The sequence below is a fragment of the Carettochelys insculpta genome, chromosome 6 (genome assembly GCF_033958435.1).
Source record: "Carettochelys insculpta isolate YL-2023 chromosome 6, ASM3395843v1, whole genome shotgun sequence".
NCBI classification, from domain to species: domain Eukaryota; kingdom Metazoa; phylum Chordata; order Testudines; family Carettochelyidae; genus Carettochelys; species Carettochelys insculpta.
In genome coordinates, this window is record NC_134142.1 from 58,626,034 (window position 1) to 58,643,089 (window position 17,056).

Genomic DNA, 17,056 nt, shown 5'->3' on the forward strand with positions numbered 1-17,056 from the left:
GAGAGCCAGGACTGGGTGGCTGTAAACAAATTAGATGGGATCATGGGTCATCTAGCTAACTAAAAATCACACCAGCTTACGGAGTCTGCCAGACTACAAAGTTTCTGATTACGGAGGTTCAACCTGTACTCTCTAAAAACAGTTAACCAACTACATATGCACCCCTTTTTTATGATTACGATGTCAGATGACATCTATTTGGGTTTTTTTTGTTTTGTTTAGTTTTGTTTTTTTAACCACACAAGACAGACTATGGATAACTGCAAAGTTATATGCAGTAGGGCCTCAATTTACACAAGGGTTCCACTCCCACACACCCTTGCATAACTCAAATTTCATGTAAACTGGGTGGCAGCTTTTTTCCTGGCCAAACACATATTCTGCAGCCGGGGAAGCAGGAACAGCACCTGGAGCTCCTTTGGAAAGATAAGTCCTGGAGTTGGAGGGGGCAGTTGGAGAGGGTTAAGTCCAGTGGTGGATTGAGGCCACAGGAGGTAGGGAAGGGGAGTTAAGCCTGGGGTGGGTTAGGGCTGCAGAAGGGTGGGGGTTGGAGCTGAGCCGGAGCCATGCACAGGGGTGGTGAGAGGTGAGCTAAAGCCATGCTCAGGTGGTAAGCCAGCGGGGTTTGAACTGGAACTGCAGCAGGTGAGCTGGAGCTGCATGAAGGGTGGTGAGCCAGCAGGGGGGTTTGAACGAGTGCCATGGGGGATGAGCCAGAGCTGCACGTGAGGGGTGGTGAGCTGGAGCCAGAGCTGGGCACGGGGCTTGGGGGTGAGCTGGAGCCGGGCTCAGGTGGTGAGCAGGACTGTGGGGGGTTTGAACCGGGACTGGTGGACAGCAGGATTTAGAGTTGTGCTTAACTCGCATTAATGTTTAAACGCAACTCAAAATTGTGCATTTCAAGGGTTTACTCTATTGAAAAAGGAATGAGTTTACAATAGACAATATGCAAAGGAAACCTAATTAGCTAAATGGGGAATGGTTATTTTATTTTAATTTACACTGTTAAAGGTTCAAATTGTACTTTCTGGAGATGCTGACAAACTCCTACACAGCTGTAAAAGAGTCACTCCAGTAAAGATTTAAAAACGCTCATTCCCTCAGTTAAGGCTAGAAAAGCTCACAAACCAAACTGAAACCAGGGAGGCATTCTCAGTAAAACAAAGATTGACAGCCAATACCTGTCTGATATTTCTTAGGTTAAAAACCAAAGAGAATTTTTATGGTGAAGTGGACAAGTCATTTTGGGCTTTCTTTGCACATCACAAACTAAAGCAGCGTGCATCTTAGTTTTCCTGGGGCCACAGATTCTCTCTTAAAAGGGAGGGAGGAAATACGACATCACCTTCTCTGCTGCTCCAGCCCTCTTCCCCCTTTTTCCTTCCAGGTGTTGCGGAAAATGTCTTTTGAATTAATATTAACTTCTAACAGGTTACATCGTAACTCTGTGGCTGTGTCTACACTACCACCTTCCTTCGAAGGAAGGATGGTAATTAGTGTGTTGGGAGTTTGCTAATGAAGTGCTGCCGTGCATAGGCAGCACTTTATTAAGCAAATTTCCCCACGTGGCAAATCCAAAGTACTGGCACATATCTAGGCGTGGCACACCTACCAGTACTTCGAAATGCTGGGGCAACTTTGAAGTCCCCTTACTCCAACAAAATTTTGAGGAGTAAGGGGACTTGGAAGTTGCCCCAGCACTTTGAAGTACCGGCAGATGCGCCACGGCTAGATGCATGCCAGTACTTGGAAGTTTAAAACTTTGGAGTTGCTGTGGGGGGAATTTGCTTAATGAAGTGCCACCTATGCACGGCAGCACTTCATTAGTAAACTCCCAATGCCCTAATTACCATCCTTCCTTCGAAGGAAGGTGGTAGTGTAGACAAGCCCTGTGTGGGTGGGGAGGAAAGGGGGAATTTAAAAAAAAAAAAAAAAAATCACTCAATTTCAAGACTGTTTCATAGGAAGAACCTATATAATAATTTTTAAACACTCTCTAACCACATCCACATAGTGGACAGCAGTAGCAGTACTTGATCTTCAATCTAATTCTCAGTGCATATATCCCCTTTTACCAGAGATGCCTAACCCTACATTTTGGCTGATGGGGACCAGGCCAAAATCCTGCACCTATAGGAAACTCTCCTCTGGAAATGTCATGCTCTGTATCAAGATGCTTGGACAAAAGTTAAGTAGAGGTGGAACTTCTCTCGTGCCAGATTACAGAATTCTGGACTATTGTAGTTAGCCAGACAACCACTTATCATGGGTATGGCCAAGTTTCCTGAAGTCCTATGAAGTTTTACAGCCAGTCCTGACTCTCAGTGTTCTGTTATTTAGCTGTCCTAAATGTGTTCTAAGAGCCCGGTAAGCAGCAGAAGTGTCGATAATACTGCTAGACAACATTGACCTTTCATGGTCAGGCAAATAAATTCTCTCCTTGGGCACTGGTCAGGTCCAAAGGGTGCCAGATTACAGAGGTTCAACCTGTAGTAAGTATAAAACTCAGCTGACCAGTACAAACATTAACACCTAAAACAAATCACTGTTCCTCTTCTGAGCAGTCTGACACAGTTTATCTTCATTGCAAAGTTAACTCAAGTTGTAACTTGTGTAACTCTGAACCTGACTCTACTCACAGAAAAATCTGAAGCTCAAGTGTTGTACTTTAAACAAGCTAGCTCCCCCCCACCCCTCCTTTTGGGGACAGTGTAGCTCACCTAAACATCCAAAAGTTAGATTCTGTCAGAGGATCCTGTCTAAGACATTATGTGAAAATTTGAGCAAATCAAGAAACAGATCCCCTACTTACAGCATGGTATGGAGGTGGAACCAGATCCAGAAAGAAGGTACAGTAAAATCTCAATTTATGCTATTTCAACGTATGCATTACTTGGATTAACACAAGTTGAAATCAACACACAGCGCAGCACTCCTCCTGGTTGGCTCCAGCCCCTGGCTCCCCCAGCTGGGGGAAGCAGCTGCGCCACCGCACTGTTCCTCCCCTTGGATCAACAGTGCCTCACACCAGTCTGCCCCTCAGCTCCGAGAAGCTGGGGTGCAACTACGCCACCACACGAGTCCACCCCCACATACCACTCGCAGGAGCTGGGAAACGGACCAGTACAACAGCGCTGGTCAGTTTCCTGGCTCCAGCCAGAAGCAAGGAGCTGGGAAACCAGGTGGCAGCCTGGCTCCCCTCTGCTTGCACTGACCAGCACAGCACTGGTCAGTTTTCTGGCTCCCACAAGTGGTGAGAACCCAGAGGGAAACTGGCCAGCATTGCTGAACCTGGCCCTGGGCTCCCCGACACCGACCTGTCCTGACTTACGTGAATTTTGACTTAGAGTGCATGCTTGAGCAACTGCATGTAAGCATAAGTCGAGGATTTACTATACTGAGTGGGGATTGGATCAGCAATGGTATTTACAGATAGTCAATGTTACCACCATAAGGGGTGCTACAGCTGACCTATTAGGTAACACTGTGAGGAAAAACATCGTCCAACAGCCATGCATGTGGTATGCGCGCGCGCACACACACACACACACACACACAAATGTGCAGGAGTGCTCACAGAAAAAAAACGTTACATATAAAGACAATGAACAAGCTGTAAAATAGGAATGCATATATTAACATCTGAATGCAGTTTTGGAGAGCTATCCATGTTTTTAAAAAAAAAAACAAAAAACAAAAACATAGTAAACCACCCCCAAAATTTTCAGTTTATTTTTGTGACAATGTTCTTCTGAAAGCTACATAAAACCACCTGCTTTAAATGCACAGAAAAAAATCTTTTGTTTTATTTAACATATGCTGTACTAGATTTAAGTCTTGTTTCTATAAACTGGGCTTTCAATCCATATTTTCCAAAGAGTAAACTGATGAAATAACTAAAAATCCACTGAGGTGCAGTTAATCTGCATAACATCTTCCAGTTCCTTTAGGACAAGGCACTAAAGATTTGAATACCACGACTTTATTTGGTAGTGTTCTTAGAAATCCTAATTCAACAAAAATACTAAAGTCTGTAAGCAGCACGGATAAGAGTGTTTTGGTATAAATTATAGATGGTGTTTTTTAAAATAAGCCTGTTTAAAATGAAATTTTCAATTAAATACAAAAGATTTTAAGTCCTAAACTTGTCTTAAAACTTTAAACATGTTCAATCCATGAGACTATCAAAAAACTGAGTTAAAAAGCAATTTTTCTATAAAAAGAAAATCAGGGGAGCAGGGGCAGGGGGAGGAAAGCATTTAACCATCGAGGCCAAGCTTTACAAACAGGCACCATAGGTCATAGGCTATTTTAAGGGCTTGTTTTTAATAAAAGTAAAATGTATATGCTATTTTGTATGTTATTTACCTTCCAGTTACTATCCTAATGAAGCTTGACATAAATCACAAGCAAAAAAGTATCTCCTGCCAGGGAGCAAGTAAGCTGAACCACCATATTAGGACTGCAGAGGGGTCCCCGTGGAGCTGCAGGGCTGCTGCTATCTTACTCGCAAATACAAGGTGCAGGGAAGGCTGTGGTTGCCAACTGTTACTAATGGATTTTACTTGTGCTAATTTCAGTGTGTCAATTTAAAAAAAAAAAAAATCAAAATCAACATTTACCAACTATTTAAATAAAATCCTGCCATTTTATAAATCAATTATTTTTGTGATCCACTCAAAGTATTATTTTGTATGTAAAACAAAACAGCATTCATCCAAGACTTTTACCAAAGTTTTGTGACTATGCCACTTATGAGTCAGAACAATTACTCAAACTGTTGGATCTGTTTACAGTACAGGACTAACTCACTATACTAATAAAACAAAAAAGTAGTCATGTAGCACTCTAAAAAGACTAAAAATAATTTAATACGTGATGAGCTTTTGTGGGCAGATCCATTTCTTCAGATCTGGAAATAGTGCTGAAAGTGAACTGGCATGAAAAATGTGTGTCAGGACTGCTTTTCTGTTTTATGAAGAGACACAAATATGGCTCCCTCTCTGTGACTAGTCAGTATATTAAGTCATCAATATTACCACTTGTTCATATATAGAAGGTGACCCAGGTGAAATACTAACCTAAGTACACACTGAACCTCTGTAACCCAGCATCCTCAGGACCTTACTGTTGCCAGGCGAGAGAACTTGCTGGACCACGGGAGGACAATATTATCTAGAAGCATTATTAACACTTCACTGCTTTTTGGGCTCTTATAAGACATTTATGGGGTAAATTACAGCTAAACAACAGTACAAGCTTTACAGGACCACAGGAAACTTGGACACACTCATGATAAGTGATTGTCCAGCTAACTAAAAGTCATGCCAGATTCCGGATGCTGCCGGATGAGAGCGTTCCCAAATAGAGCGCTTCAACCTGTATGCGCAAAGAACAGTATTGAGGCTATAAAGACACATTTGCCGACAGGCATTTTGAAATAAATGACAGCAAGAACTGAAACTGGTAAGATCAAATTGTGTTATGCTGACAAAATATGCAGAACTCTGAAATATTGTGTACAGAATTCCACCAGGAGTATAACATGTCATAAACAGTACAATATGGTCAGCTAGCACATGCCTAGTCTATGCAAAAGCTGTATTACTTGGAAGTTGTTACAGTGGTACTACCTGACTGGTGACAGCATACTAATACGGGTACTGTCTCTAAGCTCTTCTGATACAAAGAATCATTGTAACAGTACAGTTATGCCTATACTAGATGCTGTACAAATATACAGGTTGAACTTTTCTAGACTGGAGCACTCATCCGACAACACCCGTAACCTGGCATAATTTTAGTAAACTGGTCAACCACTTATCATGGGTGTGGCCAAGTTTCCTGTGACCCTATAAAATTTGTTTCCAGCCACCAGTTCCAGCTCTCAGTGTTCTGTGCAGTTGTTTAGTTGTAGTTTACCCCTAAATTTGTTCTAAGCAGTGAAATAAGCGAAGTAAGCAGTGCCATACTACAGAGGCTCAACCTGCATCAGTTAAAAAGTTACATTCCTAGATGACAGTAATACTGATACAGAAGCTGTGCAAACCAAGACAGCTTCAAAAACATTAGCCTGAGACTTAAGGAGCATTCCATGTCTGTTATACAGTAATATAAGTCCATAGCACTGGGGACTTGTCCTTATCTGCAGGGCTAAATATAATAGTGTAGACCAGCAGTTCTCAAAGTATAGCTGGGACTCCAAAGTGGGTCATGACCCCATTTTAATATGGTCATCAAGACAAGCATTAGACTGACTGGGAGCCATGGCTGAAGCCCGAACTCCACCCCCATACAAGGTGATGGGTTTTAGGCTGTGGTCCCTTCTTCCCATACCTGAAGTGATAGGGGAAGGAGAGGCAGAGCCCAAGCCTGGGTCATGTGGTAACTTGTCAAAAGCGTGCTGAGGTGCAGTTTAGTTTGAGAATCTCTGGTGTAGATATTTGGGCCTGGGCCTAAGTATCTACACTGCTATTTTTAGTCCCACAACCTGAGTTCCATAAGCCCAAGTCTGTTGACCAGGGACAGTTGCAGGTCTTCTACTGCACTGAAGACATACCCTAAAAGAGCTTTATAGTCACTTTAAATCAACGTAACTGAAATGTAACAAACTAACACTTTTTGCCTGTCATTGAAGGGCTTTAGTGGCATTACTCTTTTGCTTTCAATGATTTTATCTGCTACATATTTCCACACCTTTCAGTTTGACCCCAATTAAGCATATTACAGCTCTAAGTATACAGCACTAATTAAGCAAGATCCTACTTACGGTGAATGCTGTTTCCATTTAACCCGTCAAAAATCTGGGGTACATTTCATAGCTTAAGTTGCAGGTGGGGTGGGGGACTTCACCTGCAATATGAAAGTTTACTTACAAAAGCCCTGCCTTATTAGGCAAAGTGAGTATTTTTCCAGTCATGTTAGCTCAATATAATTGAAAAGCTCTGTTAAATAGAAGCCAACAAGTCTGAAGCAATGTTAGTCTGCTATGTCGTAGCCACAGTTCCCCCACTGTGATCCTGGAACTGGGTGATTCCCCCAACGCAACTTAAATAACCTAATGGCCCCTCTGAATACATTTGGCTGCCCACAGCCCAAAAAATGGGCAGCCAGTAGGTTATATCCCCTTTTCTTGTCATGCCTCATACATGGGCTAGCCCAGAGCCAATAAACCACCTTTATGCCATCAAAGCGTTCTCTTTTTTGCAACTCCTTAAGGAAGTAGTTAAGCAGTAGTAAGTGTAGTGATTCTCAACCAGGAGTACGTTTACCTCTAGGGTTATATTAATAACTTTTCCAAGGGATATCTACTCATCTAGCTATTTGCTTACAGTACACCCTCAAGTTATGCAGGGGTTGCTTTCCTGCAACCGCTGTGTAACTCAAATTTTCATGCAAGACTGCAGCCTGGTTCCTGGCTCCCCTATGTTTGCAGGTGCTAGGAAACTGACCAGCCCACCAGGGTGGGGACCACCTCACAGTGGTGGGGAGCCAGGAGGGCATCCTGGTTTCCATCTCCCCACTGTTTGTGGGACCCAGGGCTCATGGCTGGTCAGCTTCCCTGCTTGCGGGGCCAGTGGGGAGCTGGGAACCACACAGCAGCCGCCAATAGAGGGGAGCCAGGAACCAATTTCCCTGCTCCTGTCAGGGAGGGCAGCCTGTCTCTTGCAGCCACCACTGACAGGAGCAGGAAACAAAAGTCAGTGCAAACTAAGATTTCATAGGCAATAATTTTTATACCGTTCTGTATAAAGTAAACCCTCAAGATACGCACAATCAAATTGCACGTGTCTTGGGTTAACGCAACTACTGCCCCTGACAGGAGCAGGAAACCACTCCTGTCAGGGGCAGCAGCTGCGAGTCAGGCTGCTGTCCCTGATGGTAGTGGGGAAACCGCTTCTGTCAGGGCAGTAGCCTGAGAGGAGCGATTTCCTGCTCCTGTCAGGGGTGCCAGCCACTGCTGTCAAAGGCAGCAACTGCAAGTCAGGCTGCCGCCCCTGACAGGAGTGGTTTCCTGGTCTCTGGAGTGTCAGGGAACTGTGAAACAGGTGGCAGCCTGGTTCCTAGCTCCCCTCAGCTTGCAGAGCCAGGAAACTGAGCAGGGCAGCAGCTCTTGTTAGTTTCCTGGCTCCAAGGAGCAGAGGGGAGCCAGGAACCAGACTGCCCATGGTTCCCAGCTCCCCTCCACTGGCTGGAGCCACGAAACTGAACAAGGCTGATGCCCTGGTCAATTTCCCCTCTCTGCAAGGGGAGGGGAGCCTGGAGCCAGGCTGCTGCCTAATTCCCAGCTACCTGCCACTTGCAGGAGCTGGGAAACTGACCAGCTGGTCAGTTTCCTGGGTCCCACAGGTGGCAGGGAGACAGGAACCAGGCTGTCCTCTGATTCCCCACCATTCTAGGAGCCAGGAAACAGACCAGTCCTGCTAGGCTGGTCAGTTTCCCGGCTCCTGCAAGCCCAAGGAAGCCAGAAACCAGGTTGCAGCCTGATTCCTGTCTCCCCTCAGCTTGCATGAACATTCAAGTTATGCAGGGGTTGCAGAAATGCAACCCCCATATAACTCAAGGGTTTACTGTAATACATGCTGAAATCTAAATACAATATTTATATTCCAATTTTATATGGTAAAATGAGAAAGTAAGCAGTCTGTCAGTAATTTACAGTGACACTTTTGTATTTTTCTGTCTGATTTTGTAAGTTTTAAAGTGAGGTGAAACTCAGAGGTACACAAGACAAATCAGACTCTTGAAAGGGGTACAGTAGTCTGGAAGGGTGAGAGCCACTGATGCAGGAGAGGACCAGAGCCAAAGAGTTAATAAATTAACCACATTAATTAACTTAGAAAGTAGCCAATGCCACAGTTTTTTTTGGGGGGGGCGCTGCTATTTGGAAAAGACAATTCTACTCAGTGAGAAACATTACCTTCCTGGCACAACTTGGTTTTAGACTTGCTTTCTCCAGCTGGCACTCAAACCTTTTTAGGCTTCCATGTTCACGCAACTTCACACAGAAAGCTTTGTGTGCCATCACAGAAAACTGGCACACAATACAGTTTTCTCTGTCCAGTGCACAATTTTAAATGGAGGAGACCTGATTACTAGTGCCACAGATATCGTAACATGTATATGTGGGGACAGGGAGCTAAGAAAAATATGAATATTCACAGAAAGGTTTACTAATTTTGAGGTTAGAGGAAATAATTTTTTCCTCACCAAACGCTGAAAATAAATGTCTAAGTTAAGGATAAAGTGCCATTGAACCCAACAAACTCCAAGCATTACTCTGCTACCACGTACCCACACACTAACCTCACACTATATTTTTGTAGTACCATCACCCTCAGCGTACACATCAAGAAAACGAAAAAGAAAAAAAATCTCACAACAGAGCATCACCTAGGATATTATGAAGACATTCGTGCATAACTTTGTTTAGTAATCTGTGATTTTATGAATAAACTGTATACATAATTAACTTTACTTTCTCCCCCTACCAAGTACAATGCTGTATTTTAGGAATGGGTATTACTGTAAATGGTGTATTCCAAGGTTGTGCATTGTAGTATTATTTTCAAATTGCTTAATGTGTATACACTTTAAAATGCTGAAGGGCAGTCAAAGGGTGTTTATACAGTGGAGTACTGTAGCTCTAATTACATGCTTGTTAGTGTTCGCATTTCAAGGAAAGATATTTCAGTGACTTATCACCAGGTGAGTCCACAATGGGGCGGGGGCAGGCAGGCGGGAAGGTGTATTTTTACCACATGATAACCAACAAGGGATAAAAATCTAGGAGATATGTATTTCATGTGTTTTAGGAAACATCTTTTTTCTTTGTAAAAACAAGGCTTTCGTTAAAAGCTTGTTAGGGAATTCATGCTGCTGTAGGAACCTTCCCAACACACAAAAAAGACAGCCGCCAATTTAAAGAGAGTTACACACATATATTTTCAAACTTATATTAAAAAAAAGACATCTTCCAGATCACTCAAGTATGTACTTCCAGATTAAAAAAAATCTTTGGCATTTTAGATAGCAACTAACTGATCACCAAACAAAACCAAGAGAAAATTATTATTTCATAGTGTTGATAGATTAGAGGAGACAAAGTGGAAGAAACCTATGGTTTGTTTTACAATATACAGGGCAATGCCTAACTGGTCCATTAAAGAGAAGTTATTGACTTTTACCACAGAATTTTCAGTGATTTTTTGTTCCTCAGTTTTAGGAAATCACAATTAAAGGCTTCCAATTTACAAGATTAACAGGTTGAGATATTGAAATTACAGTGATAGAGAACATTCAGCCTATTTCAATATTTTGATACAATAATTTATGGGTTAAATGTACATTATTAAAAATTAGAGTGCGATTACTTGCAGTAAGGCAAGAATTTAGGTTTAACTTTAAATATGAACATAAAGATTGTGACATTTCTCCTTGGTACCCCGGGTTTACAAAATAATATTAAAATTAAGATTGTTACAGTTTGCTTTAAAAAACCACTTAAAGGCTGTGTCTACACTAGCCCCAAACTTCGAAATGGCCACGCAAATGGCCATTTCGAAGTTTACTAATGAATCGCTGAAATGCATATTTAGCGCTTCATTAGCATGCGGGCGGCCGCGGCACTTCGAAATTGACGTGGCTCGCCGCCGCGCGGCTCATCCCAACTGGGCTCCTTTTCGAAAGGACCCTGCCTACTTCGAAGTCCCCTTATTCCCATCTGCTTATTCCCTTTATTTAATGGGATGGGGGTTACTCTTGAAAGAGCAGCATCTACACTGGCTGTCTTCTTTCAAAAGAAGCTCTTTTGAAATTAGAATATGCAGATGAGGTGCCAAATATGCAAATATATACCTCATTTGCATACCTCTTTTGAAAGTGGAATGCGAGTGTACACACACCCTTCCTGTGGTCCAACAAATTATCTCATTCAACACCAGTCAGGTCCCAAGGGTGCTGGGCTAGAGAGGTTCAACCTGCACTCTTCAAGTCCCATCCCCATGGTGTCTAAACAAAATGCAAAATTACTGCAGATTTTGATTGTATATATTCTGAGCATTAATGGGCTTCTTTATCTTAGCTCCTCCTTTACAGGGCTTGAGTATTCCTGTGGTTCCTTGGACGTCTTTCTTGATTGGAAGAAAAAAAGTGGTACTATTCTCCAATGTGCAACCCTCACATGGCACAGTAAGATCAATTCATAGTAGACTGCAAAGATCTATGATCCTCTCTCCTGTCTTGTAGAGTGAAATATCAACATTTAAAACCACCAGTAGGCATCTGAGTTAATACCTTACTGAGATGAAAGGGAGATTCCATCTCAGTGCTATTGATCTAGGTTCTCTGAAGACTGTCACAGGGCCCCTCTTCATTCAACTTGCCATCTTAAAGATTTCGATTGATACTTATCAGCTCATATGTGAAAAAGCAAATGGCTTTGCCAAAGATTTTTTAGTTATACACATACACACACACACACACACACATCATCCAAGTGCATTGTCTGCAAAGTAGTACATCAGCTGTCTACAATACATCTAGTTTAGGATGTGAACAACTTAGTCAAGGACAGCAATTTCATCTGACATTTTAGAGAACGTTCAATCACTCTTAATTTTGAAACTACTACTAATGCCACAACAATATTTTTAAAATTACATGTCAAATCAAGTATTTTAGATAGATACTGAAGGATGAAGGTGGGTCAGGTTTGATGAGGAATGGTAGCATCACATTTTTATAAATTACTATAATGATTTTTATAAATTACTAGAGCTACCTATTAAAAAATTGTATACAATCTTTGGGGATTAAATCAAAATTTGTTACACTAACAAAATGGATCATTACCAGTCTTGATATTGTCTCAGGTGAATGAACTGTAACACTATCAAAATTTTTGGGTATTTTTTTTAAAATAGGGGATTTGAAATTAGTCAGGTTAGTTTTCATGGTTTTCCTCATTCATTATTATTCTCAATTGCTTAGTCACAGACTTTAAACAATGGTTTACTCTCTTCAAATGCAATATTAAAGATGTCAAAACTAAAGACTCCGGGAGTCAGTTAACATATGTTTATATTCATGATCCAAAATGGTATCTTGAATTTATGTAAGGAAAATAAAGGGTTGATAAATATATCTATATCACACACATACACATATATAAAATTAACCCATTTAAAACCAACAAATCAGATCTCTCTCATGGGATGTGTCTACACTTGCATTCCTCTTTTGAAAGAGGTATGCAAATGAGGTAAATAATGCAAATGAGGTATAACCTTGCATATCTGACACCTCATTTGCATATTCTAATTTCAAAAGAGCTTCTTTCGAAAGAAGAAAACCAGTGTAGACACTTCTGTTTCGAAAGTAAACCCATCTTCAAAAGATTCCTCCTTCCCATTAAATAAAGAGAAGGAGGAGTCTTTCGAAGATGGGGTTTACTTTTGAAAGAGCAGCATCTACACTGGCTTTCTTCTTTCGAAAGAAGCTCTTTTGGAATCAGAATATACAAATGAAGTATTAAATCTGCAAATTTTACCTCATTTGCATTTTTGATTCACCTCATTTGCATGCATCTTTCAAAAGAGGAATGCAAGTGTCGACGCACCCATGTAGTATGGATATGGCCATACGTTTTGTTAAGCTTTGTATTATCTGTAAGCTTCTTCGCTTCATTCTTTCAGATCATTAACGAGTAAATACCATAGGTTATGGAACAGATTCTGGAGAGACTCTACTATCTACCCTTCTCTACTGGGGAAATGGACTAAACAAATAGGAATAAGGGGATTTTGAAAAGGACACTGTGTAGACGAGCCACGCGTGAACAAAGCGTCACTTTCAAAGTGCTGCGGTCACCATTATGCTAACGAGGTGCTGCATATTCATTGCAACACCTCATTAGCATATCCTGAAGTGTCTCATTAACATCCCCCCTTCAAAGCAGGGGGCTAGTGTAGACATAGGCTTACTGTGCCATTTAGCTAAGGTGCCCGTCTTTTCGTCCGCTTGGTTTTTCTGGCATACATTTAGCACAAACCTCAATTCCTGTGTTTTCGCTCACATTTAACCCTTAACAGCTCCTCTTAATTTCCATCTAACAAGCATCCTCATTTTTGTGTAACACCCCCTTTAATGTTAAAAATATTACCATATTGTGTTTTTTTTGGTTTTCAACTATGTACCAAGATGTTAAATTAAATTAACTGTAGCTGAACTGCTTAGTACTTCCTGGAGCAGATCCTGTGCTTCACTTAGGACTAAATCAAGAACTGCCTTTTCCTTTACAGGTTCCAGGACTACCTGCTTCAAGAAACAGTCATTTATGGTGTCTAGAAATTTTCTCTCTGCATCATGCCCAGAGATGCCACTTTCCTAGTCAATGTAAGGATAGCTGAAATCACCCATCACTACACTTTCTGCTTTTATATCTGCACTTCCCTAACCACTGTATAATCAATTATCCTGGTCAGAAGGTCAGTAGTATATTCTTACGGCTTTACTCTTTCCCCCTCACCCTGCCATCATGAAATTTGTTTCATCTGCCTTGTTTGACAATGCTTTCTTTTACATATAATGCAGCTCCCACACAAGGGCTGCTTTCTCTGATATTCCTGTATATTTTATACCTTATTATTACTGCATCCCATTGATTATCCCCGAGTCCACCACGTTTCTGTGGTGCCTCTGAGATCAACAAAGAAAACTCTTTCATACCTGGCACTCTATCATCTGGAACACTCAAATAACCAGCATTTTAACCATAAGTAAATTTTGGTTACATTTTCCATGATCACGGTATAGTGAAAGTAAATAAAAAAATACAGCATATACAGTATAAGTTTACGGTGTACAATACTATGGTTGTTGGTAAATAAAGTACTCTGCATACATTTTTGTTTATTAATATCTAATCTTGTTTGTCTTTAGTGTTATGTATTACTAGTACACCTCTTTGTTACCCGAACATTTGAATATCTGGCAACCTTCCAGTGCCAGGACTGCCGGACATGAGAGTTTACTGCATCCTCATCTAATACCAACATTCTAATTCACTCATCCCAGTACTTAGATTTCTAGCTTATGTATATTAATGCTTGGACGTTATCAGTTTCAAGTTGCTTGCATTAATATGCTCTATTCAGATGAAAGTCACATTTGATTTTTCCTCACTACCTTCTACTTGTACTTCAGCAACTTTTTCCCCTTCTTTCCAAGAATATAGGGTTCCCACTTCAATAAATTCAACACCTCTGACCAAACCATGTGCTTGTCAACATGTACTGACCCTCCCTCATCACTTAGCTTAAAAAATCCTCTACAATCTTTTTAATTGTGTCAGCAATCCAGTCCCATTTAGTTTTAAGTGGAGTCCCTGCTGTACACAACACTCCTTCCAGCAAAGCTTCTCCAATTTCAAATAAAGCTAAATCTTTATACTATTGTCCCATCCATATTGTCAAACCTAGCAGTTTTTTACATTTTACTAGGCTTGCACAAGGAACAGAGAACGCTACAAGAGGTGGTGACGATGTCCCCATATTTTTATGAAAATATTTTTGAATATAAATACAGTAAAACCCCAAGTTTCGCAGGGGTTGCGTTCCCAGAGTCCAATAGAACTGGCTTCCACACTACCATTAATCTGAACGCTCATATTTGAACTTCCTGTTAATCTCATTCAGGTTCTTGGAATATTATCCACGGTGCCCCCTAAATTGAAAATAATGGTATTTGATGTGTGAATAGTCACTATTCAAAACAGAGCTAAGTGCCTTAGATTCGAATTTATGCTGTAGTGTAGACATAGCCTTAATTTCTTTTTAATTCTTAAATCCCTCAAACCCTCCCTCTCCCCAGCCAAATTCACCTTGGCAGTTTACTGAGGGAGCATAGGAATGCAATAAGGGGCTCTTTCTACTTGAAAAGAAGCTCTTGCAAAAGCCCCTCTAAATTTATATCTGTGGCTAGGCAACACATCCTTGTCACCTCCTATAGATTGTTTGGGTCCCGGTCTCTACAAGCCATACCTCTGATCAATAAATAATTTGTGCACTTGTCACAGTTCCTACATCTCCATATTCATCAGTGCAGCCTCTCTGATCAAGCTTGGAAATTAGGATTTAAATTAAAATTATAGAATGTTTAAGCCTATAAAATACTAACCCCCTACAAACAAAATCTTAAATTAAGACATTTAAGTGTCTAAGATATTATTCAGTGCATTACTTGCAAAAGGCTAGACAGTCTTTTAACACATTATTTTGAAACTAATTTAAATTTCACGCTGATAGCTTCTCAGTCATTATATGGTTTTTGCTGATCAGATTTCAGCTATAACATAGGCAAGACAACTGGGTTAAAAAAAAAAAAAGATACACATAGCTGCACGTCTCAATGGCCTTCCTGCTGGTACAACCACAAATTCTCAAATATAAGTTTAAGAAATCAAACTAATGATCATTTTACTAATTCAATAATATCCTTTATACAGACCTATACATAACATTTTTAGGCCTAGGATAGAACTCTCTTAAATGGAATAGTTCTGATCCTGGCTTTGATTTGTTCCTTCTCACAAAAAATACACTGGGAAATGACAAATTCACTTTGCAATTACATTACATTTTCTTCAGCACACCCAGCATGACAATCAAGTACTCTATTTAAGGCTTAATTAAGGTGGAATGGAATGATGGGAAGGGTGGGGAAATTCATCTATAACCAAGAAAGGAATGTAACTATTTTTAAATGACTATAGATTTAAACCAATCCTAAAAACAGTAGCATACCATACAGTGGAGGAAAAAAAAAGTTATTTTGGGAAAATTAAAAAAAAGTTCTTAAGTCTTAAAATGTTAATAGCTACCACACATTAAATCGTTTATTTGTATTTTACCTACCTATTTGGCCAGCAGGACTTAAACCTAAATATACTAAACAGCTCCAACACAACATTCACCTATTTTCCGCAGAAAACCAAATTTCCCTTTAGCAATGCAATGCACTTGCTCCACCGCAGGCTGCAGATCCTCGAAGAGCGAGTGGCCGTTTCCCCCCCGGTGTAAAACATTACTGTTCGTCCAGTGAGCAAAGTAAATACCAGCTAACTTCAGCATACGCTTCTCAGCCCTCCTGGTACCTTCTACACCATCATGTGTAAACTGGAGCGAGCCTCATGGCCCTGCTTGCAAAGGATGATCCGCCCAAGTGAGCTCACCTGGACGTGCAAATATCGGAAGGGCCCGACGTATTTAGTGGCAGGAGGAGCGCCCCGGCAGGGCGCGAGCGACAGGCGCGGCACGGGGGAGCGGGAGGCGCAGGGCAGCTGTCAGGGGTAGCCCACGTCCGGGCACACCCCGGCTGCCAGGCCCTTGACAACACGCAAGGTAGTGGCTCGGGAGAGGAGAGAAGAGCACCCCTCCCCCCGCCCCAGCAGCAACACCTGTACAGCCGGAAGAGACGCGGCGCGACAGACAGCCGGTCCCGGTCTGTCAGCCCCTCCCTCCGAGGCTCTCGCCCGGCACTAGCCAGGGCCTAACGCCGCAGCGCCCCGCCGCAGACGCACCGGCACTCCCCGCCGATCCATGCCAGGGACCCTGACTTAGCCGCGGGTCCGGAGCGACCCCGAGCTCAGCCCCAAGGCAGGGAAGGCCGTGGCCAGGTGCGGACCAGAGAACGCGGCTGGCCCACTTACCCGCTGCTCATGGTACCGCGCTGCTCCGAGCCGAGCCGAGCCGAGCCGGCGGCGCCGATCCGGGGCAGTCCTAGCGCCGGGGCCCACTCAGCGGAGCCTGCGCCATTCAAACTGCGGCGCGCTGCATGCCGGTCCGGAGAGCGCCGGGGCGGGACAGCGCCCTGCCCCCTCCCAGCCGCCGGCCTTCGCACCGCGCAACGAACCCCTGCCCCCTGGGGGCTGCCGGGAGAACTGCGCGCCCGCGCCCGCGCCCCCGGGGCAAACGCCGGTCACCGCGCGTGACCTATTGGAGGCCGGGGGAGTGGGCGGTCACCGCGCGTGGCAGCCCGCTGGCAAAGCTGCCTTCAT

General features: G+C 42.5%; 1 protein-coding gene across 2 annotated transcripts in view; it reads right to left on the minus strand.

Annotated features, from left to right (window-relative positions):
* KATNBL1 (katanin regulatory subunit B1 like 1) overlaps positions 1–16,843 on the minus strand; it is a 53,479-nt gene extending 36,636 nt beyond the window's left edge. Inside the window, exons 1-2 of one of the 2 annotated variants that reach the window (XM_074998835.1) lie at positions 16,709–16,753; positions 6,770–6,852 (exon numbers count right to left, since the gene is read on the minus strand). The gene's annotated coding sequence lies outside the window, so the exon portion shown is untranslated. Of the gene's footprint in view, positions 1–6,769; positions 6,853–16,708 lie in introns of both variants that reach the window. The other variant, XM_074998834.1, reaches the window with a different exon arrangement.
* Positions 16,844–17,056: the final 213 nt, after the last annotated feature.